General features: G+C 46.7%; 1 protein-coding gene across 2 annotated transcripts in view; it reads left to right on the top strand.

The window, feature by feature from the left end:
• The first annotated feature begins 2,358 nt into the window (after positions 1-2,358).
• Positions 2,359-22,647, top strand: part of ZMIZ1 (zinc finger MIZ-type containing 1) — a 361,777-nt gene continuing 341,488 nt past the window's right edge. For both annotated transcript variants that reach the window (XM_069796202.1, XM_069796192.1), the window contains exon 1: positions 2,359-2,495. The gene's annotated coding sequence lies outside the window, so the exon portion shown is untranslated. The remainder of the gene's footprint in view (positions 2,496-22,647) is intronic.

The following is a 22,647-nucleotide window of genomic DNA, read 5'->3' as shown; positions in this document are numbered from 1 at the left end:
TGGGCCGCGTCGCCACGACCGCAGCCCGCCCCGCGCCCCCAGCCACCGCTGCCGGTCCGCCCTGCCCCTCGCGGCCGCGGCCTGCCGCCCCCGCGGGGGCCCGGCCCGGCCCGGCCCGGCCCGGCGGAGGAGGCCGAGGGCTCCCGCCCGGGCGGCCGCCGCGTCTTTGGGGCAGCGGAGGCCAGGCGGCGCCGGGCCGCGCGGGGCACGGCGGGGAGCCGTGACACGGAGAATCGGCGCCGCTCCCCGCCCGGGCGGGCGGTGTAGCCCCGCCGGGGGGGGGGGGGGGGGGAGCTCGGTAGAGGCGCCCCTTCCCTTCCCCGGCCGCGGGGTGCCCCGCGGGGCGGCCGTGCGCCTTTAAGGGGCGGCGGGCGCGCGCGGGGCGGGCTGGCTGGCAGCAGCATTGTTCCCTGACGTCACTGGCAGCCTGTGCGGCGGCGGCGGCGGCTGCTCTCAAACTTGTCTTTGTTATTCGGCGCTCCCCGGCTGACACCGCGGCCGCACGCAAAACGCGGAGCCGGAGCCGCGCCGGAGCGGCGGGAGGCGCCGGCCGCCACCGGCTGACCGCCCCCGCGGGGGTGGGGAGGGCGCTGCCCCCCGCCCCCCCAGCCGCCGCGGTACCGGGGCGGGCGGGCCGCCGCTCTGCCTCCTCGCTGGGGGCGGCGGCGGGGCGCAAGCGCCGGGCCCGCAGGGTCCCCCCCTGCGCCCCCCGAGGCGAGCGGGGGGGGCGGCTGGCAGAGGAGGGAAGAGCGGCGGGAAGAGTTGCTGGTTTTTTGCCTTTTTTTTTTTTTTCCCGGGGAAGCCACGAAGGCGTAAATGAGCGGGGCGGAGGGCCGCGCCGGGGGCGCTGCCCTCGGGGGGGCCGCGGGAGCGGGCGGGCGGTGCGGCCCCGCTCGCCGCCGTCCCCGCGGCTGAACCGCCCCATGCAAATCAGTACGTAAATCAGCGGCAGCCGTCGGGGGGGGGGCGCTCGGGGAGGGGGCGGGAGCGCCCCCGGGGGAGGCCCGCGGGGTTACCGACGTGGAGAGCGACATAAACGCGCGATTCCAGCTGCACGCGTTATGAAAAAAAAAAGAAAAAAATCCTCCCCCCCTCCCCGAGTAATCCGACATCCCTTTAAAGTCCAGATCGTTCTCCTCCTCCAACAACAAGACGAATGTGACCGGCGAAGAGCTGCACAGTGCTGTTTAAATTGCTTATCTTAATTGCATAATCTAACAAGCCCCGTTGGAGCAGGGATGAATATATTAGGCTTATTAACAACTCATCATAAAATATTGATTGTCCTGGAAGTGTTTTATCAAGGGGAAGAGAAGTCGAGGGAGTTGTTTTTTAGCAGATTGGTGCTCGTCAGACAAGGACGGTTTCTTGTTATTTTCTCCCTGGAAATCGGGCTGGATTTCCTGAGGAGGGGAGGAAAAAAACCAGCCAAAACCCCAACCCCAACAAACCCGCCCTATTGTTAGCGCCGCGGGCCGCGCTCAGGGCGGCGGGGGGGGCCCGGCCCGACCCGGCCCAGCCCCCCCCGCCGGCGGGGCCGCCTCCCCGGCCCGGCCCGGCCCGGCCCGGCGGCTTCCCCGGCAGAGCCCCGCTGGCGGGCGGGGACCCTCGGGAGAACCCCGCTCCTACCTGGGTGGCGGGAGCTCCCGGCTCTGAAAATAACAGCGGCCCCGAGGGGGGCGGCGGTGGCAATAAATGGGGGGGGGCCGCCTGGAGTGAAACCCGCGGAGCAGCGGGATGTCTCGGCGTTCCCGGGTGCTCCCCCTTGCCCGCCCGGTAGTTCCTCCCATCCCCGTAAAAATGCTCCCGTGAAGGCGGTGGAGACGGAGGCACAGCACGCTTGAGAGTATATTGGGTCCGGGGTGGTTTTCCCCTGTTTAATAATACAAAAATACAGACGGGAGGACAGATATTCTGCTTTCGGTTGCCAGAGTGGAAGGGTTTCCGAGAGCCTGGTATTCGGGAGGACTAAACCGAGAATCCCCGCCTTAAAATAGACTGTAAGACAATATTTGTATTTTAACTCGTATCTAAGATTTTTAACTTTGTGTGATTTGGGGGGAGGGGGGGCTGCGGGGAGGTGGGGGAGAGGGAAAAGGGAGAGAGGGCGAAGGAAAGAACATCCCTGTAGGAGGCAGCTCCCTTTCAGATAGGAATCTGGGACAGATTTTGCCAGCAGCCACAAAGCATGGCCCTTTGGTAATAGAATAGCCAATGTAATTTGACACTTCAACTTGCTGTGCTCTCTGCTAGTTGATTCACTTACTCACCCACTAACATTGAGCTCCTTTTCACTGTCTGTGGGCAAGGAAAAAAAAGGGGGGGGGGAGAAAGAGAAAGAAAGCGAGGGGGGGAGAAGGAAGAAAGGGGGGGAATAAACAAAATTATATATTTGAAAATACGCGAGTAGAGCTGCAAATCAGTTGGGGAGAGAGGATTTTGCCTGCCTTCTTCCTTATTATTTTGCTGCTGCAAGGCTGCTTTGCAATCCGTAGGTAAGTTTCGCGTCTATTTGCGCTCCCTGCTCGCACCTCCCCGTTCGCGGCCGGGCAGGGGTTGCGTCTCGGCGGAGCAGAAACAATGGAGCGGCCACGCTGGGGAAATAGGTGTACGGGGGGGGGGGGGGGAGAAAAAAAAAAAGAAACCAACATATTTATTCTGCGAGGGGAGAAAATGTGCGGAGACTTCTTAAAGGGGCAGGCTGTCCCCGCCGAGGGAGCGGGGCGAGGGCGGGCGGGGAGCCGGGCCCGGCGGCGGGGAGGCGGCTCTGCCCGGGAAATGCCCTTCCCGGGCCGGCCGCGGGGCCGCGGGGGGACCCGGCCCGGGTCTTAACTTGCAGCAGCCGCGACGCGAGGCGGGCGGGCGTCGGAGCCGCCGCAAAAACAAAGGGGGCTGCGGGGGCCGGGGCGGCGGCTGCCCCCGGCCGGGGCGAGCGCCGTCGGGGCGGGCTGGAGCCCCGCGGCGGGGCCGGGGCCGCGGCTCGGGGCGTGCGTGCCCGCCCGCCCGGCTGCGTGTGCGTGCCCGGCCGCGCGTGTGGGGCTGGGGAGACGCGTGGGGGAGCTTGCGCCTGTTTTCCGGGCTCCGGGAAGCTTGCCTGGGTGCAGATTCCTTGTGTCTGGGTTTTGGGAGCCAGTTGGGACCGGGGCCTCTCTCGCCAGGCAGGAGGAAGGAGCAGCCCCCCCCCCCCCCGCTCTCTCCCCTCCCTCCCCCCGGTGCATCTGTCCAGGAAGCCGTCGGGGCGGAGGGGAGGGGGCGCGGGGGCAGAGGGCCGGGGGGGGGAGCCCGGCCCGGCCGCCGCTCGCCGCCCGCCCGCCCGCCTTTGTGCGAGGGGAGCGGGGGAAGCGCTTCTAGGGGCGGCTGGCGGAGCTGCTCGCGGGGAGAGGGGGAATGGCAGTCAGTTAAAAGACACTTCAGGAATGTAAACATAAAAATAGGAGCCATCCAGCCACGCTTTTATTCCCCCCGTGCCGCTCGGGATAGCGCTCCGAGCTGGCTCGCGAGCGGGGAAGGAGTAAGGCAGCCTAAGGCAGGGGGAGGAAGTTGTTACTGTAATCGGGTTTTTAGACTGTAAACTTTGTTTTGCACGTGTAAAGTTTAATTTCGGTGCTACCTCGGAGGCTGCGATTAGGGGCACGGGAGCGGGGAGGCGTCTCGGGTTTTCTGCTCCAAGTGCAACCCCCGTCACCATATTTATTAAAGGGGAAACGTGCCCGGCGGTGGAAGCGTGACCCCCGCATCGCGGCGAAGCGGCTTTTGTCTGGGGTTGTCGGGGTCCCGCTAAACAGTTACGGCAGCTGCACAAATGATTACAAATTGCGGCCGTATAGGCGGTTTATTGAGACTGAAGCTAACTTAAGGAATAGCTCTGCCTTGCCGTCCGATTGTGCGCGGTGTATGTTTTTGTGCTTCAGTTAATAATCTGCAAACGGCTTAATGGCTCTGTAGTGCCAGAGGAATTGGTTTTCTCCATTTACTTCAGCAGGCCTGAGTGAAGCTGGTGTTCTGACTGCTTTTTTCAATGCATTGACATGAGAGAAGAGGATTTAACTTGGCAGCCTGAACAAATGCTCTATCAAAGGTTTCCTAAGAGACAGTAGGGGAGCGGGGGAGATGAATGACCTGGGGTAGTTTTAGGGTGCTACCTATGCAAGCTTTCTTTTAAATATGAAATGGCCATTTAGGACTCTGAATAAAACTGTGCGCATCAGAAAGGTGACAGGCTTATAAAATTTAAAAGGGCAAAAGCCCATTAATGCTGTGGCAAAGCTTTGGCTCCCAGCTCTGGTTGAGTAGTCCCGACTGCCTTGAAGTGCCAAAGCTTTTAAGGAATCTTTAGCAACAGCTTCTCTCCAGCTGCAAGATGGACCTTGGCCTTGCACACTGGAAGGTTAATGGTGCAGCCTCTCCTCCCCAGGCAGGGGAGCCAAGGCGAGGGCGGCAGGCCTAAGGGCACTGGGGGTAACTGAGAGGTGAAGCAAAACCAGGAGGGGGGGGGAAGAGAGCTTCTCGCTGGGATGTACGGCTAAAACCTCTTACTAGCGGGAACCTGTTCGGGTCGCGATACTGGGGCAGTAACGTGGCACGGTGGCGGAACTCGTAACTCAAAAGTATTACCAGCGCCAGCAGAAAAGTTTCACAGAGGAACAGAGCAAAACTAAACAGCGCTGACTGTCTTTGGGAGAAGGATTCCTCTAACAAACACAGTTGGTCTCGGATTCAAACCTCCACTGCCTTCTCTGGATTGGGGGAAGTGTACGGTGGCATCAATCTTCTCTCGGCGGGGCCTGGTGCAGGTCTGTGAATGCCAGAAGACTCGCTCTGACCTTTTTCTGTTCAAGTTGAGGATGTTGAAACACCAGCCATCAAACAAAAGACACATTGAAAGCAAGATCTGCAGTGGAGCACGTGTGACTTTGAGGCTAGTTGAGTGCATTTGGTGACTGTTTTCCTCGGAGTTTGGGGGGGGGGGGGAGGAGAAAGAAAAGGCTGCTCGTTTTTAAAATGAGGCTATGGAAAACATGACTTGAAATCCTCAATATCGCACAGTCGAGGACCTTTCTTCTTTTTATCTTTACTTTTTAAATGTTGTCTTAAAATGTCTTGATTTCTACTTTTTTTACATGTGTATCTGTAACTGCCAAATTACAAGAAGAGTATTATTTTTCCCCATGGGTGTGAGGAGGACCAGGAATTTTGCAGAATCTCCCACATTAAAAAAAAAATAAAATACACTCCCCCAAAAGTGTCTTTAGGATTATGTTTTGAAACAATAAAAAATTTCCTGGAATTTAATTGACAGATTATGATTTTTATCTACTCAAGATAACACTACCTCAGAAGGTGGCTGATTTAAAGATTATTCTGTAAATTGTAATGTAAATTTACTTTGGGCTTTCAGAATTCAAAAAGAACGCCCTCAGGACCAGTCGATATAGGTATCTAACCTGCCAATGACATTCATGTCAACATGGACAGATGCTTTTATTGTTTACATTGTTTACAGTCCACAATACCTTAAATAAATGTTGATCATGATTATAAACAATAATTGAGTCTGTGGCAAAGGATCAATGAAAACTTTGTTTCAGGAAAGAAGTGAGTTGCTCTGTATATATACAGAGAGTGTTTTGTGCTGTCTGAGATGAAATAAAACTGCGATCTTAATGTGGCATACAATTCTGTTTTTTGGAATATTTTAAGAAACCCACAAAAGATAATAGATCAGTTTCTGCAGCCTGTGAAAGATTTGTCCTGATCAGCAGCAGTTACAAGGGGTGGAAAGGAGAGGAGGCTGTGTAGCACGTTTCCATTCATAACTTTTCTTGGGAGTTGCTTGCCCTTTACCCCAGATCTTTTCCACTTTTATAGGCTCCAAAGGTCTTGTGTCGACAAAAAACCAAAATGAAACGAATCTCAAACCCTCAGGGATGGCAGTTACATCACTGATACTATAGTTGGAGACAATGTTGCTTGGTTTTTAGCAACTTGTCGTTTGTACTAGTAGCCTGGAAAGCCTGGTTTCTCTCCTGAAAAGGAAGAAAAAGAGATCCCAGAAGGGAAACAAAGTTGGAATTCCTTTTGCCTTCCACAATGTTGTTGATAGGCTTCAGGACAACAGGGATCTAGCCTTTTTCCAGTGGCACAGGAGATAATGGGACTATGAGAAATGGATGTAGTGGCTGGCCAGGTGCTCGTGGTGCCTGCCGTGCTGCTGTAACAACGTGGGTGATCAAATGCTGTGGAGGGAGCGAGCTGGGATTGTGATGGCTTTACCTGGGAAGCCTTTTTCCCATAAATAAGTAGGACTGCAGTTAATGCCTGTGGTAACAAATTTGACCACTATGCAATTGGCTGATTTGTTCGCTCCTAGTTAGACCAATTTTTGTGAAATCCTATCCTGTATTACGGTGAAGCGGAAAGAGAATATTGCTGAAGAGTTTAGAGTTGGTTTATGCTTGTTCTTGTCAACTGACTGTTGTGGGATGAGGAAGACAAGCACTCTTTATCCATTTAGGTGTGTTTTATGGGAAAGCACAGTGAACAGTGCATCAGTACAGATCACCAGAATGGGCACTGATACACTCCTGCTCAGATATTGTATGTTTTCCTTTCACTGAATTTAGGTGTATGCAAGCTTTCCTACTGATGATAGGCTGAGGCTGTCAGTGGTATTAGAAATCATTTCTGCTTTAAAACGGTGTCTTTGGCTTAAAAACAAAAGGTTTGTAAATTGAAATGTTGCTTCGTCATATTGATTTATTTTTTCCCCCACTTCTTTTTCTAAAAGCAAAAACTTCTTATGTAGCAATTTTCAATTTCTTTATTTCCATTGGGTTTCACATGATCATTAGCATTCAGCTTGATTAATGTTAGAATATTTTAAACGTGATTCAGGCTGCAAGAGAAATGTCCAGGCATTGGGTTGTAATGGATCTCCACAGCTCGACTGTTGGAGGCAGTAGTGTATTATGAGAGTAGGAGATGGTCTTACACTTGTTACGTGTTATTTTTGGTTCTAATAGTTTAAGATGCACTGAAGTTTACGTTGCCTGCAAAGGTGAGGTTTGCGAGCTTCAGTATAGTGCCTCTACCCTTCCCTTTATGGAGCAGGGCAAATTTGTGTGGGTATTATGTATCTAGTTGGAAAAAAAAAGTTGTTCTTAGGCAGACAAAATCACTTTCCATCTAATTTCTTCTTTAAGTGTCAACAGGAGTCGAGTTACTCCACAGGGGATGACTCATTCTTAAGAGAACCTGCCTTTCTGAAGGCCCACATAGGTGATTGTTTGATCTGGGCCACCTATAGTTTTTCAGTTGCTTATACTTTTCAGACCTGTAGCAGAGGATAGAAGTAATTTGTACTCCTCTATTGAATCCTGGAACAGCCAAGCGCCATCCCTTCCAATGGGGAAGGGGTGACGGTTTGCACTTGTTTAAAAAAGATTTGGGATCTAATGAAATACCTAAGCTCAAAAAGAGCCTTCAGTCCTTTCCACAGATAACTCAATAAATCGAGCTGTTTTGTGTTTTGTCTAGTGTATTAATATTGAGGTAGTCGCATACAGGCTATCATGTTAACATTCCATTAAGATAAATGTGGGAAGCGTATCCCTTGGTTGGTAATCCAGCGTTTGTTTTGACTTTACAGAGCAGCTTTGAATTGATTCCCAGAGTGAAGCAGGAAGGCTATTGGCTCAACATGGCAGGGAGGGAGGAAAAGAAATCGCTCAAAGCCCATTAATATGCATGACGCTACAAACCTGTGGAAATTTCATAAAACTGTTGATTTGGATTGCCTCTACTGCTCATTGTTTGTCTTTATAAGGAGTTTGTTATTTGAATTTTTTTTTTAATTTACTTCTCTTACTTTGTTTTTCCTGACTTTATATATCAGTGGATGGTGGAGAGCTGATTTATAAAACTGATGTCCTCATGCTAAGACATCCTTCTTCAGTCCTGTGAAACCTACCCAGGCGATCCTCTGGCTGCCTGATCCATAGGTAGTGGTGTTGTCCTCTCCCTGCAGAGCCATATTCCAGTTTCTTGGTAGTCAGTATTAGCTATGAGCACAGAGGGACTGTGGTTGCTGTAAGCCTTTTTTTGCTGGAGAAAAGCAGCACTGCTGTGGGTCTGACTTCAGAAAGGGGAACAACTCCAGCCTGTAGATGATACATATGTATCGTCAAAGATAGCATGAGAATGAAAGCCACAGACTTTGTGCATCTGATAGCGTCATGCAAAACCAGGATGGGAACTGTTTGTTGTCTTTATTTGGTTGTCTTCAAATCTTTCTTGCTCTGATGTTCTCAACTCTTTGTCTGGTAACTGGTACACTCTTCTGGTGAATTATTTTAGTAGTCAGCTTGGTTAGGATAGTGTTAACTAGAGAATACTAACTGCTTGATCTGGTGCACAAATGTGGATAAACTCTGCCCTGTTTGTATCGCAGCTCTTTTTACCTGTGAAATATCATTTGCCATCTTTGCTGATTAGGTAAAAACATGCATGTTTGAGGAGTAAGGGAAAAAGCAGTGTGTCGACAACAAATTTGTGTTGTCTTTTTGGGTTTGGGTTTGTTGTTGTTGGGGTTTTTTTGTTCCTTCGAGACTTCAGGGCTGCCATGACTGACTGACTGGCAAAGCGAATTGTATCCATCTTGGAGGTTTCTAGATAGTCTCATAACTAATCAGAAGGGTTTATTTATTGGGGCTGCAGTGTCATAGATACATGGCAGAATAGTAGGGGCTTCAATTGGCCATTTAGTAGCAAAACCAGTTCCCTTGATGAGTATCTGCTTGTTTATTGGCTGTATTCCTCATTCCTTCTGAGAACAGCAGAGCCTTTTAGGCTGCCCTGAAATACACACCTCCTGCATCTCCATCAGTACATTCTGAAGTGCAGGTTTCTCTTCCTCTCTTGTTTTTGAACACCCATTCCAAGAACAGATGAACTGATCAAATATAGGCTTACTGTGTAAATAAGGGCATCACGGGATGGGGGAGCAGTGCAGGGCAATGCCGAGGCTGACTTACTGCTGGGCAGCTGGTGCCTGAAAAGGTTTGAAATTGGACTTCCCTGGAAACTGCTTGGTCTCAGGCCGATGCTGAGAAGGGGGGTTTCCCCTAGTCTGGTCATGACTTCTACCTCGCCAAAGGTAGAAATTGTCTTAAGCTTGTAAGGTGTTTTTACAACTTTTCTTTTGCATATCACCAAAGCAGACACTGTTCCCCTATGTTGTTCTCTGGGGCATGGTTGTTGTCCAACATCCACCCGGTAGATGGGCATCCTCCAGCTCAAAGGTTACCATCTGCTTTTGGTTATTTTAGAGGTGTGAGAGTGTGACGGGGAGGTGGAGAAAGAGTTGAGTGATGGTGAGGAAATGCTCGTGTCTTCAGTTGCAGGACCCCCACGCCTCCAACTACAGCCACTTTCTCAAGGAAGCAAGAGGAACTCGCCAACCTGCTGTCCTGCTGCCCCTGTGCCCAGTTTGAGCGGTACTGCTGTTCGTGCAGCCAGAAGATGGGATGCCCCCATAGATGGTTTGAAACTAAGAAGTACCTTACATATCATGGCTTTAACATAAACCTTAGTCTTCCCTAGCATTGCACATATTTCTAAGATTTTGGCTGTTGTAAATGACAAAAAAGCCTTATAAACAGGAAAACTTTCTTGGAGAATGTTTTTGCTTAAAATACATTGTAAAAATACAAGTTCCTGCAGCTAGAGTAGTTTGACAAAAAGCACTGTCACTTTTTCATTTTAAAACTATAATGTATTCATAGGTCAACGGAAAACCCATTTGGTTATGTCCCTTCCCCCCCAAAAAAAAGCAGGAGAAAGCTTTAAAAAGCAGTTTTAGAGGCTTTGTTGACATTGAATTCTCGGAAGAGCAGTTTGTTTATATATCTATCTATATACGAAAGAGAGAAGGGTTTATTATCCTGCAGGTTTGCAGGGGGGAAGAAGAATGATGTGGCTGTCAGGCAGTCTACCCAATCTTTTGGTGTCCTTCTTGTAAATTCGGTGTTTAATGCTCTTATAACCCTTTTCCCAGCAGTGGGATCACAGAAGTTAAGTTGTTTACAGCTGGTGTGTAGCTTATGTTGGCCTCCCTTACAGCAACCCAATGCTTCCCCCAAGCCTTTTCAAAGAAAGCTTTTCTTCCCTCTTACACTTAGCACAGGTTGATGCACTTTACATTTGATTAAACAATTTTTTTTAAAGACTGGAATGCTTGTGCTAAAAAGACTCCAGGCCAGTGAACTCTTGTCCTGCACATGCTCTTGGGATCCTGACTATCTGCATGTTCAGTTCGCTGTTCTTCGGGTGCTTTACAAAACCATGAAGTCCTGCCTTGCCACTGAGATACAGGTACTCTCTATTTCACAGAAAATGAAGACGCTAAGTTGCAGTGGGCACATACGTGCAAATGTGGGTAGCAATTCTGTGACTGAAAACGTGAACTCAGCGTGTGTTGCGTTAGCAAGGCTGTTTCTCTACAAAGTAGTGTTCAACTTCATCCCATTCACAGATCCCTTCTTTCTTGCTTCTGAGAGATCTACTCTGATAGGTCTCACCTGGCGAGACTTAGAGCAGCTATCAGTCCTTCTTTAAGAAATTTGTTTCAGGAACCATACTTCAGTCCTTTCCTGTCCTCCTCTCAAGTATGAGATTTCTCCCAGAATTTACATCACTGTTTTAAAAAGTATTGGGTTCCAGTCCAGCTGGAGTTTGATACCATTCGATATGGGAGCCTACTAGCTTTCCAACTGAATGCATAGCTTTGGCTTTTGGCACTGTAAAACTCTGACATCTCGCACATTAAAATCATAACAGTATTATGTAAGGAGAAGTTATTTTGGGTCACTAGCGGAGCCTTCTAAGACTTGGTTAAAGCAGCCTTGTGAGTTAGAACACTTGGGCTCACGTCCTCTTCCTGCAGCTTTTTGCCGGTGTAAGCGTGCGGGTGGTGTGTCCTTTGCCGGTCATCTGCCCTCGACATTGCTCAGGCTGCGGCGCTGGCTCCGGACCTGCTTCTGCCGCAGCAGTTCACGCTGCTGTGGGGACCCCTCGGGGAAGGCTCAGCCTTGCTCAGCACTGGCTTTCACCCCCCCAGCTGCTTTGGGGTGGGCCTGGAAGGAGGATCTGAGGGGCTCTCTGACCCAGCTGCTCTGGGCTCCGCGGCAGCTCCTGTGGCAGCGGGGGGACAGGAGTTGCGTGGGAAGGTGGATACCCAGAAGGGCTTCAAAATCCGAGTAAACAAAGTCCCACCTCTGCAGCGGGTACCTGCTTGTTTATGTGTAACTCAGGAGTCGCTGTTTCAGTTGGCCTTGTTATTCTTTACCAAAGGACAAGTAAAACTATGACAGCAGCTGCTGGTGACCAGCAAGAGATAGAGCGCAGAATAAATCCGAGGCAACCTTTGAAACGTTTGTTAATAACAAATACTTAATCCTGGTGTTTAACAAAGATATAGCTTACACATGAAGGGTGGCATACTCGGACGTGTCTGAGTGGTATAAATACTTCCCTTCAAGACCAAACCTTGCATACCGTGTGATCCTCGGGTATGAATTACAAATTAAGGGAAGGCCATTCAGACCTTGTTTGTACTTCAGAAGGAATCGGCAACGGGACACAGGATAAATATTTTAAAACACTCGCGTGAGATTGCCCTGTCCTCCGACGTCTGTGCGGCAGGGAGCGTGGAGGCGATAGGGACGGCGGCCGGTGGCACTGACTGGAGCAGTGCCAGCTGAGAGAGCAGAAAGGCCCCCCCAAGGTGCACACCAGATGGTGCTCGGCGCGGCACAGGCTTGGGCGAAGCGGCGGCTCTTTCTGCAAAGGCTTTGCAAAGGACAGTGCTGTGGATGGTTAGCAGTTCAGGCCCTTTTTGATTAAAATGGGTCCTGAAAATATTTGCAATCATTTTTATTCTACCTGTATTCGTGGCAGATTGTTGTTTGTAAAGTAATCGGTTGGGAGGTGCGGGGTCTGCAGGGCAGTGGAGGAGGCGGTGGCTGGAGGGCTCAGAGCCTGGGTTTGAGGAATTGGATGGGGGGGAGCAGATGGGCACCTTAAATTCAGGACTGTGCTTGTCTTACCCTTATGCAAAATATCAAGGTCATTTTGTCTCTAAATAAATAAATTTAAAAAAAGTGTTAAATTTAGGAATTGTCTGAAGTTTCTTTGTTAAATAATTGATATGTTGAACATCCATTTTGAAGAGTTTGGCATGTTTCCTCTTAGCTAACCCAGAGCATAACCGCTGCGACCGAGCGGCGGTTAGTACGCTGGTTTAGTGCACTAGTTCGTAACCTTTGGATCTCAGGCTTCAGCACTACGCTTGGCTGTGGTGGGTCCTCACAAGCCCTACGTGGCACTGGACTGGTACCCCTCACACAGCTCTCGCATCTGTTTGCCCTATAGCTGGGAGCACTAGACACACGCAGGTAAATATATTAACAAGCTGAAATGAGGAGTAAAGTAGACGATAGTCAGGCTGCTATTGTGTGGTGCCCAGGCTCTGCCATGGTGACTAAGATGGCGTGATAGTTTCCTTATTGGCCGCCATCTGTCTGCTCCTCGCTGGCGCCTCTTGGCTGGCGCTCAGCCTTCGGGAGCGGGGACCAGCGCAGCACCCAGCGCTGGGAGTCTCCGGTGAGGAAGGAGGAGAGGAGGATGCCTAGTAGGTTTCCGGTCACAGCTGCATGATAGTTCTGTCATTAGATTTGTTTCATCACTTTAAAAAATAAAAATTCTGAGACGGCGTTTTCACTTTATTCTAAAAGGTTTTGCATCCTAAATGCATGTATAAATTATTTATTTAATGCATGAACTTTTTGCAAAACCTTTTGTGAAAGAAAGTCTTGTACCAGTGCCTATTTTTAGAATATTAGTGTTTTGAAAATTTCAGTGAAACTTCTAATGTTTCTGGGAGTTTTATGGTATCATATGATTTGAAATTCAGATTTAAAACTTTGAATTTGGTCACCCAAAAAGAAACAGCATGTCAGTGTAGAGTCTTAGTCCTTTGTCTGAAATTGCAGCTATGGCCCTAAATGCCGCCTCCTCAGTAAAGAGAAATGTAAATCAAAAATACTTGTAATGTTGCCAGCATCTTGTCCTAGCAATATCCCAGCATATTAAATCATAAAATGAAGAAATATAATACATATCTCCTGTCATATGAAAAATATATTTTTAAGTATATCTTTGCTCTATTCACACTACTAAGTGTTCATGAATTTATGCTTTATTTTGCTGTAGGAATTGGTAGCCAACTTTACCTGGTAAACTGTTTATAGAAGAAACAAAAGATGGGGGAGTCAAGCTCCCCTTTTCACTATTACACCCAATTTAAGGATATATTGTAGGAAATGAAAAATGAATGCACATACGTTAGCCTCTCTTAAAGATTGCCTGGCTTCTTTGTTTAATAAGGATAAACCCCCCCCAAAAGAAACACCAAAGAGGCAGGAATTCTCTGGCAGTTGATCTATTTGTGGTTTTAATGTAGAATATTTTTAGCCTGAGATACAAAAATACATACTTTTTTATCCAAAGAGACTGTTGTTTCCATTTATTTTAAAACCCTGGATGGGAAACAAGATGTTAGACCTATTATAATGCAACCTGGTAATTAACATACGTTGGCCTGCCTCTGCCAAGGATTTCCTATGAGTAATGCAAGTTGCACAAGTAGAGGAGTCGCGTTGTTTGTCAGTGAAGAACCATACATGTACGCATGGGTGACCAGATCCTAAAAAGATCATCCAGGGATAGGATGTGAGTCTGTGTTTGAATCTAAGAGCAATTAGAGTTTGAAAGTCCTCTCAGCTGTGTTAGGTTTTCAAAAAAAAAAAAAAAAAAAAAAAAAAAAAGCAAGTCCCCTTCCCCCATTGGCAGTAAAATATTTTCTTGTCCAGTATTAAGAAAAATGAGATAATGATTGATGGAGGAAGTTTCAAGGTTTTGGTTGTATGGGATTTTTGTGTGTGGTGGTTGTGGGGTTTTTTTGTGTTTGTTTTGTTGGGTTGGGGGGGGTGTGTGATTTTTATTTATTTATTTATTTATTTATTTATTTAAATGCCCCAATTCCTGAGTGACTGGAGTGAGGAATCTCAGGGATGCTTTCAACAGTAAGGATCCTCTGTCTCTGATTTTCAGAGACATCTGTGCAGTGCAGTCACATCAGGTGAGTGCCAGGTAGTTGGATCTAACTTTTCCATTTGAATGGACCTTTCACAGCAGAGGAGTGGAGTGACTTAGCTAAAATGTTTTCTCTGTGATCAAAGCTAATATATGTAAAGCACATACTGTGTGTACTCTTTATAGTTATGTTACTTCCACCCAAATATACGCATTCTGCAGTTACATATAGGAAGGGGTTCAGGGGGTAGAGTAAAAGCTGAAATAAAAAAACGAATTTGAAAAAAGTATAAAACCAGAGGTGAGTTCAGCTTTTGCATGGTGGATTTTTTTAATTTTTTTTTTCCTAATGAAGTGTATATGACCAATTCAGACCTATTTTCCTAATAAATGTTATGGAAAGACAAATGGTATATTGTGGATTTAAATGACTGAAATGCATCCTCAGTATAGTCTGAAGGTCATATATTCTTGAACTCTGAAATGTGCTCCAATTAGTGTTCTATTTAAAAGCAGATTTTATTTTTTAACCTCAAAGCAGGCTGTTGCACACCAACTAATGGTTTAATGTGGGCTCACAATTAGTGACTGCTCACTTCTGTGCACTTCTCTCAATGTGACCCCATCATCTTGGTTGAAGGGACTGGAACATGGAGAGATAATAGGATTAATCAATATCTGTATACATTGCAAGTTTTAACAGCTTCCAAACACCGGAGGTTCTTTGATACTTTATCACAATAGAGTAAAATGCATCATCGTTTTTTCCACTTAGAGAGTTATGTGTTTAATTTGTAGTTTGTATTTTGACACTATCTGTTCAGCGACAAATAAAGCTGGGCTATGACAGTGATGGCCTTCAGGCTACCTTTTGACTGTAAATTCACAATTGTTGTTTTTGCCTTGAGTGGCATTTTCAAGCGGTGCAGTGTGGATGGTGTTGAAGAAAGGAACTTAAAATACAGAAAGTGAGTTTCGGTGCTTGGAGTACTGATTAGACTAATTTAAGACTGCCAGCCTTAAAATATTTGGCCCCCAGAAGCCGGGCCTATAGAACAATTTTAAATAACACTAAACTTGCATTCTTTTACAAGATCTGCCTTTTAGGGTCTTGTTTAGGGTTCATATTTTCAAGTTTCATTCTGAATCACAAGCACTAGAAACTCATTAAATAAACAGAGATGCTGTTATAATCAGTTGACTTAAGGAGTTGGAGCTTTAGAGTACACATGAAAGTAGTATTAGGCTTAGCTCCATGACTCCTTTTTTACTTTCTGTTGTGCTTTCATGCCGTGTTCGGTGGTGGTAGGTCCAGTTCCCACCCAGAGGCTGTTAGCCACCCTCCCTCAAAGCAGGGTGGTGCAGTTGGTTATCATGCTTAGTAACAGTGCTTGCTTGTTTTACAAATCATCGAGCATCTTTGGCTCCTTAAAAAGTTAAGGAGGGACTGCAGTGGGTCAGAACTTTTTGATTTGCAAATTTTTAATGTCTAGAAAACACACTGAGATGTTTTAGAAGTGGAGTTGCTGGATGTAAAATCTGCTTCCCCCTCCACTACTGTTATTCTAAAATGGGCCGATTCAGCAGATTTTTAGGAGATGCTGGAAAGCGTGGCTAGTCTAAGGGGAAGATAGCTGGCTAGGAAAAATATGTGGTGAGAAAGGTGTAGCTGGATTTACCACCTTACTGACATCTTGGCCATAGAAGTGAAATTGCTGAATTTGTGTTAATATATCTATTGTGCGTTCAAATACCTGTCGGAAGGATTTGTGATCTATGGGTACTATTTTTATCTTCATTTACAAATCAGCAGGTGTTCGCAGGCCTGTTGGACATCCATCCTTTTGAGGCATTTATGAGCAAACGTTTCTGGCTGTCATAATTTTGGTTGGTCAAGTCCACATTAATTGCTGCGCTCTGTGCAGTTGTTCTAACATTTAAATACTGCCTGCAAGTAGGTTTGATTAAAATTGCATCTCTAGGTGCACGCTAAATACCTTTGATACCTCACCTACAAACAACTGTGGAATTGTTGGTGAGAATGACAGCTGCAGGCAATAAACGAGGACAGTAATAGAAGTCTCAGTGCTGGAGAGAGCATCATAAATCATGAGGCGAGAGCAGTGTGTGTGCGTTGACAAATCGGTGAGCAGCTGCAAACAGCATTTTCCAGGTAAGAATTATTGCACTCGCTCCTGATAACTGCTCAGAAACCATCTCTTCCTTGTATGTGGGCGACTTTGCCCCTGCACGGGTAGTCACGGTGGTGTAAGCCTTTGAGCTCTAGTATTTTGACTGGGAATGGTAAGTGTTTTGCATGGTGTAAGCTGCTGTTGTACGCTGGACCTTGGTTTTTATCCAAGGTGTATTCAAGTGCGAGTTTCCTCTTTCTGGGAGGAAAATCCCCATGCTTTTTGCAGCTGACGAGTTATTTAGTTTTCTCAGAGACTTTGGAGAAGTGTTCTTGACAGGTGGAGAGAAGGGGATGCATTTGGCTGGTTTTAAACTAGCTTGATTTGTTAGCCCTTGCTGGGGGGGGTGGAAGGAGGTGCATATGCCTCTTTAATAAATAAATAAATAAATAAGCTGGAATGATGCCCTTTAAGTAAAGGAGATGACAATCTAGTCACGCAGAAAACAATCTTACTCTTCTACTGTGAGAGAAATGAAAACTATTTTAATGAAATAATGATAGGAAACAGATGGCAAAGAGCTAGCAACTGAAATATTTTTTGAACACTAAAAAATAAGTGTCAAACACATGTCCTGTACAGTAATTATAGCTAAAAGCATAACATGACAGAATATGTTTTAAAATGTTGAGGTCCTTTATATATATAATTCAACCTTAATTTCTTGGGTTTTGGTTAATTGACTTTAATCTTGATAAATTAAAAGCTTAGAAGTTTTGATGACCAGAAGTTACTGCCACTTTCCTTAGGCAAGTGAGCGTGAGACCAATGCCACGCTCCAGAAAGCTACTGCAGTTGGCAGGCATTTATAGCTTTAATATGCGATCTTGGAAGACTACCTGTTTGAATTCATATGCTTTCAGATTGTTTGGGACAGGACAAAAGTTGCTGACACACATGAGCTTGTTAGAATTGCAGTGTGAGCAGGGCCAGCCCCAGCTGTGGGGAGCTGCGTGACTGGTGGAGGTGCGAGGCTCCACCTCGCTCTCTGCCTTGGGGAGCACACAGGTTCAAAATGCGTACACCAGGAGATGTAACAAGCGCTGCCACTTCTGCAGCTGTAGATATGATGACAGTGAAGTGTGCCTGGCAGTGGTGTCCCATCCCAGCTGTAAAAGCTGTACTTGAATATCTACAAGCAGTTGAGACGATGCTTTCAGTTTTGCTATACTATGCTTATGGTTAGACTGCAGTTGTCTTCCTCTGGTACATTAACTGTTTACTTAAATCATACAAATAAAACATACCTAAGAAATGGTCCTTTAAACAGAATTATTTAAATATGGATTAATTGTGGGTCCCAATTTACATATACACCCCCACTAGGCAGCAGGGTCAGGTCACTGTTTGAGAAAAGGCTCTTGGTTTTTTAGGATGTTTTTAGTTTTCTTTTGTGTGGCTGGATTTTTTGTTTGTTTGTTTTCTTGTTAAGGTTCGTTTTCAGCTAAGTTAGCTATGACTTCTACCATTGTCTGTGTGACTGCCTGGTCTCTGTATTGATGAAAGGCACCATTGGGAACCCCCAGCTAGGCTGGTGGGAGGGCCAGGACCTCCCCTTGGGCTCAGCTCAACAGGCTTCAGGCTGTCACACTTCCCTCAGGGTCTCCAGCCACCTTGCAGTTCCTCCAAACAACAGTGAGCATTTGCGTGCATCTCACAACAGTACACCAGCCTGGTTTTCCAGGAATGCTTTTTTTTTTTTCTTCTGCAGAATGTTCTTCTGAAGTTGACAAGTGTCCGAGAGAAGTTATTTTTATGTGTTTTTATGTAACATACATAATGTGTTCAAACACACGTTTGTGTGCATTTTTGTCTAAGTCCTGTTGAACAGAATACCTCTTTCCAGCCTCACTTGATTTAATACTGAAATTGCTGAAGGGTACCATTCATCAGCTGATGGCATGGTGATTTTTAGAAAATAAGCTGGAGTACATGCAACTGCTCAAGCTTTGCTGCTAGCAGCATGGGGCTTTGACTGTGTTGTCCCTGGTGTGGCTATGGTCCTGCCCTTTCCCCATCACCTCTGCTGACAGGAGCTGCAGAGGGAAGGTGTGTGGGTGTGCTGAGTCCCATCTGTGCCACTTGGCTCTTCCTTAGGAAGATGGTGAGAACTTGCGTGTCTTGGAGATGGTGCTGGCCATGCCACCGGCACGGGGTCGACGGGCACCGGGAAAGGTAGGGCAACACAGAAGCAAGGGGCCATCACTACGCCAGGGTGGGTAGCTTGAGTATGGGGCAGCATCTCTTATGGTTTTCCTCATTCACTTCTCCTGGCCAGGAATAGAAAATACTATTAATACTGTGGGAGCTGTACCATGATGCCCAGTATAAACATGCTAGTCTGTGAGAAAGATGGACAATCCCTGTTTCCATCCTCAGGCTGTGGTTTCACACTGTCAGGACTACTTAAGCCTCTCAGTTCCCGGCTGCATGTTATTCCGACCCTTATGCTGCGTTAGCATCAATGTTTGTGCAGGTGCACAATAAATCAGACTGGTGAACTGATGAAGATGAAAACAAAACCCCCTTTTGTGTCTCTGTATAGGTTCTTCCTTCTTGCCCCCAGCCCCTTGGATCAGTTCCCCACTCTGCTTCCCTGTGTGGCCACACAAATCACCATGCAAGTACTATGTGGGTAGCAGCAGACTGGGAAGCCGAGCTGTGTGGCAGGTGTGGAGGTGGGAAGGAGTACTTTAACTGGCACTCCTGCCTAGGAGAGTCAGATGGATCCACAGCCTCACAATTAGCAGAAAATAATAAACCCAGCTCGTAAATAGATTGGATCAAGTGATTAAAACCACAATATTTTGATTTGCATAAACTCGTTTTCCTATTAGTACCAGAGCATCTGTTGCTGGGGCAGGTAGATTCTCGCTAAATTAAAACATAAATTGCATGTAACCTTCCCGACATCGGGCGCCACTTGTTGTGTGTTAGTACAGCCCCTGGAACTGGTCAGGAGTCCTGAAAACAAGAACCAAACAAAGAGAGCTCTGCAGGACTGTGCCCCTGCCTGGCTCCAGCTGGTTCCTGCCTAAAGCCCTTCATCGAATGTATGAGCTTGGGAGGCTGGAGGCTTCTGCCATCTCCGGCAATGCAACCGGGAGAAGTGAAGTGATGCTGGAAGGGCTCAGGCTCCAGCTGAGTTGTTGGTCTGCAGCTGAGGGCACCAGGGAAGCGTGGCAGGGCCAGGGCTACCCACCACAGAGAGCAGTCCCCCAGCAGCTTTGTGCCTCCCCATGCCAGGCCAGGCTGTGTAGGAGCATCCTCGTTTTGGTGCTGCCTGGTGCTCTCCTGGGGTTGGGATGGGTAGTTTGGGATCGCTGGAGAATGCGAGCCTTCTGACGCTCCCTTGTACCTCCTGCGAGGTGGGAGGTAGTGTGTGAGCTGGCACTGAAACCAGCTGTGGTCCGACCCATTGGTTAGTTTCTCCAGTTCAGACAAAGTCCCCCACACCACGTGGCTCTTAGAAATGTTTGCAGAAGGTGGCTCTGGTTTCCGCAGACTGGAAGCCCTGTTGTGGATCTTACGGGATCTTACGTTGGGGGTTTTTTGTTGGTTTGGGGGGCGGGGAGAGTGGTGGGTTTTTTTGGACAAACTGTGTTTCGAGTGAAATGGGTTATTTCCTTTTCTGTCAACCTGGGTCATGAGAAATTTACACTGTACGATCTGGCAGGAGGTGGCACTAAGCCTGAAGCCCATCCTCCCCTATGGTTGGTGTGGCTAGAGGATACCTCTAGCACGCCCATCGGTGGTGGAAAAAGCCGCAATGTATTGTCACAAAGTGCACGGTGAGATCGAAGACTAAAACCTGGAAGGGGGAGCCAGGCTCCGTTTGCAGCGCTGAAGTATTCCCGCTAGCATCTGCTCTTCCCACCCTTCCTGCGGGTGGTGGGTGACCTCCTCTTGGTGCCCGCGTGGGGCAGGCGGTCCAGCGCAGGCGGCTCCTTTCCGGGAGCCGCGGCCTCCGCCGAGGCCAGCTGGCAGCAGCCCCTGGCTCCGTGCCTCTCCTGCTCCCTGCTCAATTTTTGCAGCTTTAGAGCCTCGTTTGGGGGCTGAAGTGCCGCAGAAGGAGCTGTGCCGAAATGGTGCCTTTTGCATGTTGTGCAGTGCCTGGCACGATGGCAGCCCTGGTTGGTGGCTGGAGCTCCTGAGCACCATGAGGATACAAATAACCCTTATTATTAAACTGTGTTGTCTAAATGCTGGTTGTGATTTTAAAGTATTTTTCCTTATGTTCCCTAAGGACCGGGGCATGCCGTGTTTCTTTGCGCTCTGTTTTTAGTTTGTTCTGTTGCTCTGAGTGCCGGGGCTTGAGCTAGCAGATCAGCCTGCAAGTGGCTCTATCACCTTGGGGATTGTACAATAAGTTGCTCTGGACAGCTTGTGGGTGTAGATGAGTTATATCTGTGGGGTGCCTTTCGCTGCTATGGAATTAAATGTCCTCCCTGATTATTTGGCACGTGTTAGTTATTAAAGGATGTTCTCTCTCTTTATGCCTTGTGTGAATGAGGCGCCACAGACCTGTTGAACAGAAACGCATAAAATGGTCATCTTCAGCTTTTGGAGAAAATTTCCCCGAATAAAAGCAAGTGAGAACCTTAAACTGGCCAGTATTTGTGTGCATTTAACTGTGGACACTTTAAGCAATCTCAGTGAAGTATTCTCCTGAAACATTCATGATACCTGAAGATAACAAGTACAAACATAGACAGGTAACCTGGGTCTAGGCTTTGTCCCTATACTGTGAACAGATTTTGAGTAGATTGCTGTTTGGGGTACAACACAGCATAAAGATTTTGGTGAAGAAAATCATGTTCTAATCAGAATACAGCTGATAACTTTGTATGCGGATGTTCTGTACTGCCAACCTTTATTGCAAAATAACTTTTAACAGGTCCAGTTACTTTTTTGATTTTTTTTTTAATCAAAATTATTCTCAGACCTCAGCAAAAAATAAAATTACTTACGGTTGAAAACAGAAATTGTCAGTGTCCTCGTGCCTTGCCTTCATTTTCTGACAAAATTTTGTTTTTATATAAAACATGAATTCCTGAAAAATGCTTATTTTTATAAAGCAACTGATTCTTGAAAATACCTGAAACAGGCTCTTATTCAATTAAGTGCAATAATGCATGCCATTTCTGAAAATTTGATGTTTTCAAATAATATGAAGTGAGGCATCTAAACATCTCCAAATTCTTTGAAGTTTTTCAAGTTTATAGACCATTTCTAAAAATCAAGAGCACAGATTCATTTTTGCAAATGTTTTGCTTTTTCCTTTTGTGGTTGGTACTTTTAATTATATTCCAAACAAATCACCATGCTGAAATCTTTCTGTGTGTCAAGATATTAAGAGTAACATAGCATAAGCCCCTTCCATTATTATTCATGGTGATAGTTTGTAACTATCTGTTGAGCAGCACTGATTGAATTTAGTGAAATTGTATTGTTTAAAATCATTTTCATTAATATATCAAACGCTTATAGCATATTATTGAAATCACTTTGTGTTCAGACATTTGATTTTTCCTTCTCTAGCCTTATCCAAGACAAGAGATTGTTTGCATCCGTTAATGTCATGTTTGGGAAATTTGGGCTAGAACTTGATGGGATGCTGTGTTCTGGTAGCTGCAAGAACTGTACAGATTTCAGAAATTAATGGTGAGACTTCAGTGTATTACAAATTAATAAAAAGTTCTAAAAGACATTATTTATATTCAAGCACAAAATAAATATTGAATTTGCTTTTAAAGAGAAAATTGTTTGGGGGATTTTGACTGTTGGTGAATCACTCTGCCAGGCTTTGTGGTTTTAAAGCCAGAATGCATATACTTTAAAGCATTTAATTTTTCTTCTGTCTTATTTCACTATCAAAGGCTCTGCACAAACAGAGGAAACTGGCAGATGAGCTGGTCTATGGGAGGAAATAGTTAAAGTAGCTAAGCACAAGTGCTATCAAACACATAAACATCTAAAAGTAACATTCATATTAACATCATTAACTTACTATTTCTAATTGTTTCTTATGACTGATGCTGAAGAAGGAAGAGGCTAGAAAGTATGATGTTTAAACTGACTGAGCCTTGTTTCAACACTGGAAAGTTGAGCTGCATACAACAAATTTTTTAATTTTTTTTTTTTTAATTTTTATGTTCCCCTTCCTTTTTCCCCCTCTGTATTTCACGAGTTGGTGGGGAAGGCGAAGAGCAGGCTCAGCCCAGCTTCCTGGGAATGAAGTGCTGTGCCCTACTCTGGGGATCCGGGAAGGGTATGCTGCTGCCTATGCTCCCCAAACTTCTTT

Source organism: Haliaeetus albicilla, chromosome 11, assembly GCF_947461875.1.
Source record: "Haliaeetus albicilla chromosome 11, bHalAlb1.1, whole genome shotgun sequence".
NCBI lineage: Eukaryota > Metazoa > Chordata > Aves > Accipitriformes > Accipitridae > Haliaeetus > Haliaeetus albicilla.
Note: the sequence above shows the minus strand (reverse complement) of the source record. Positions and strands in the feature narration are given on the sequence as shown.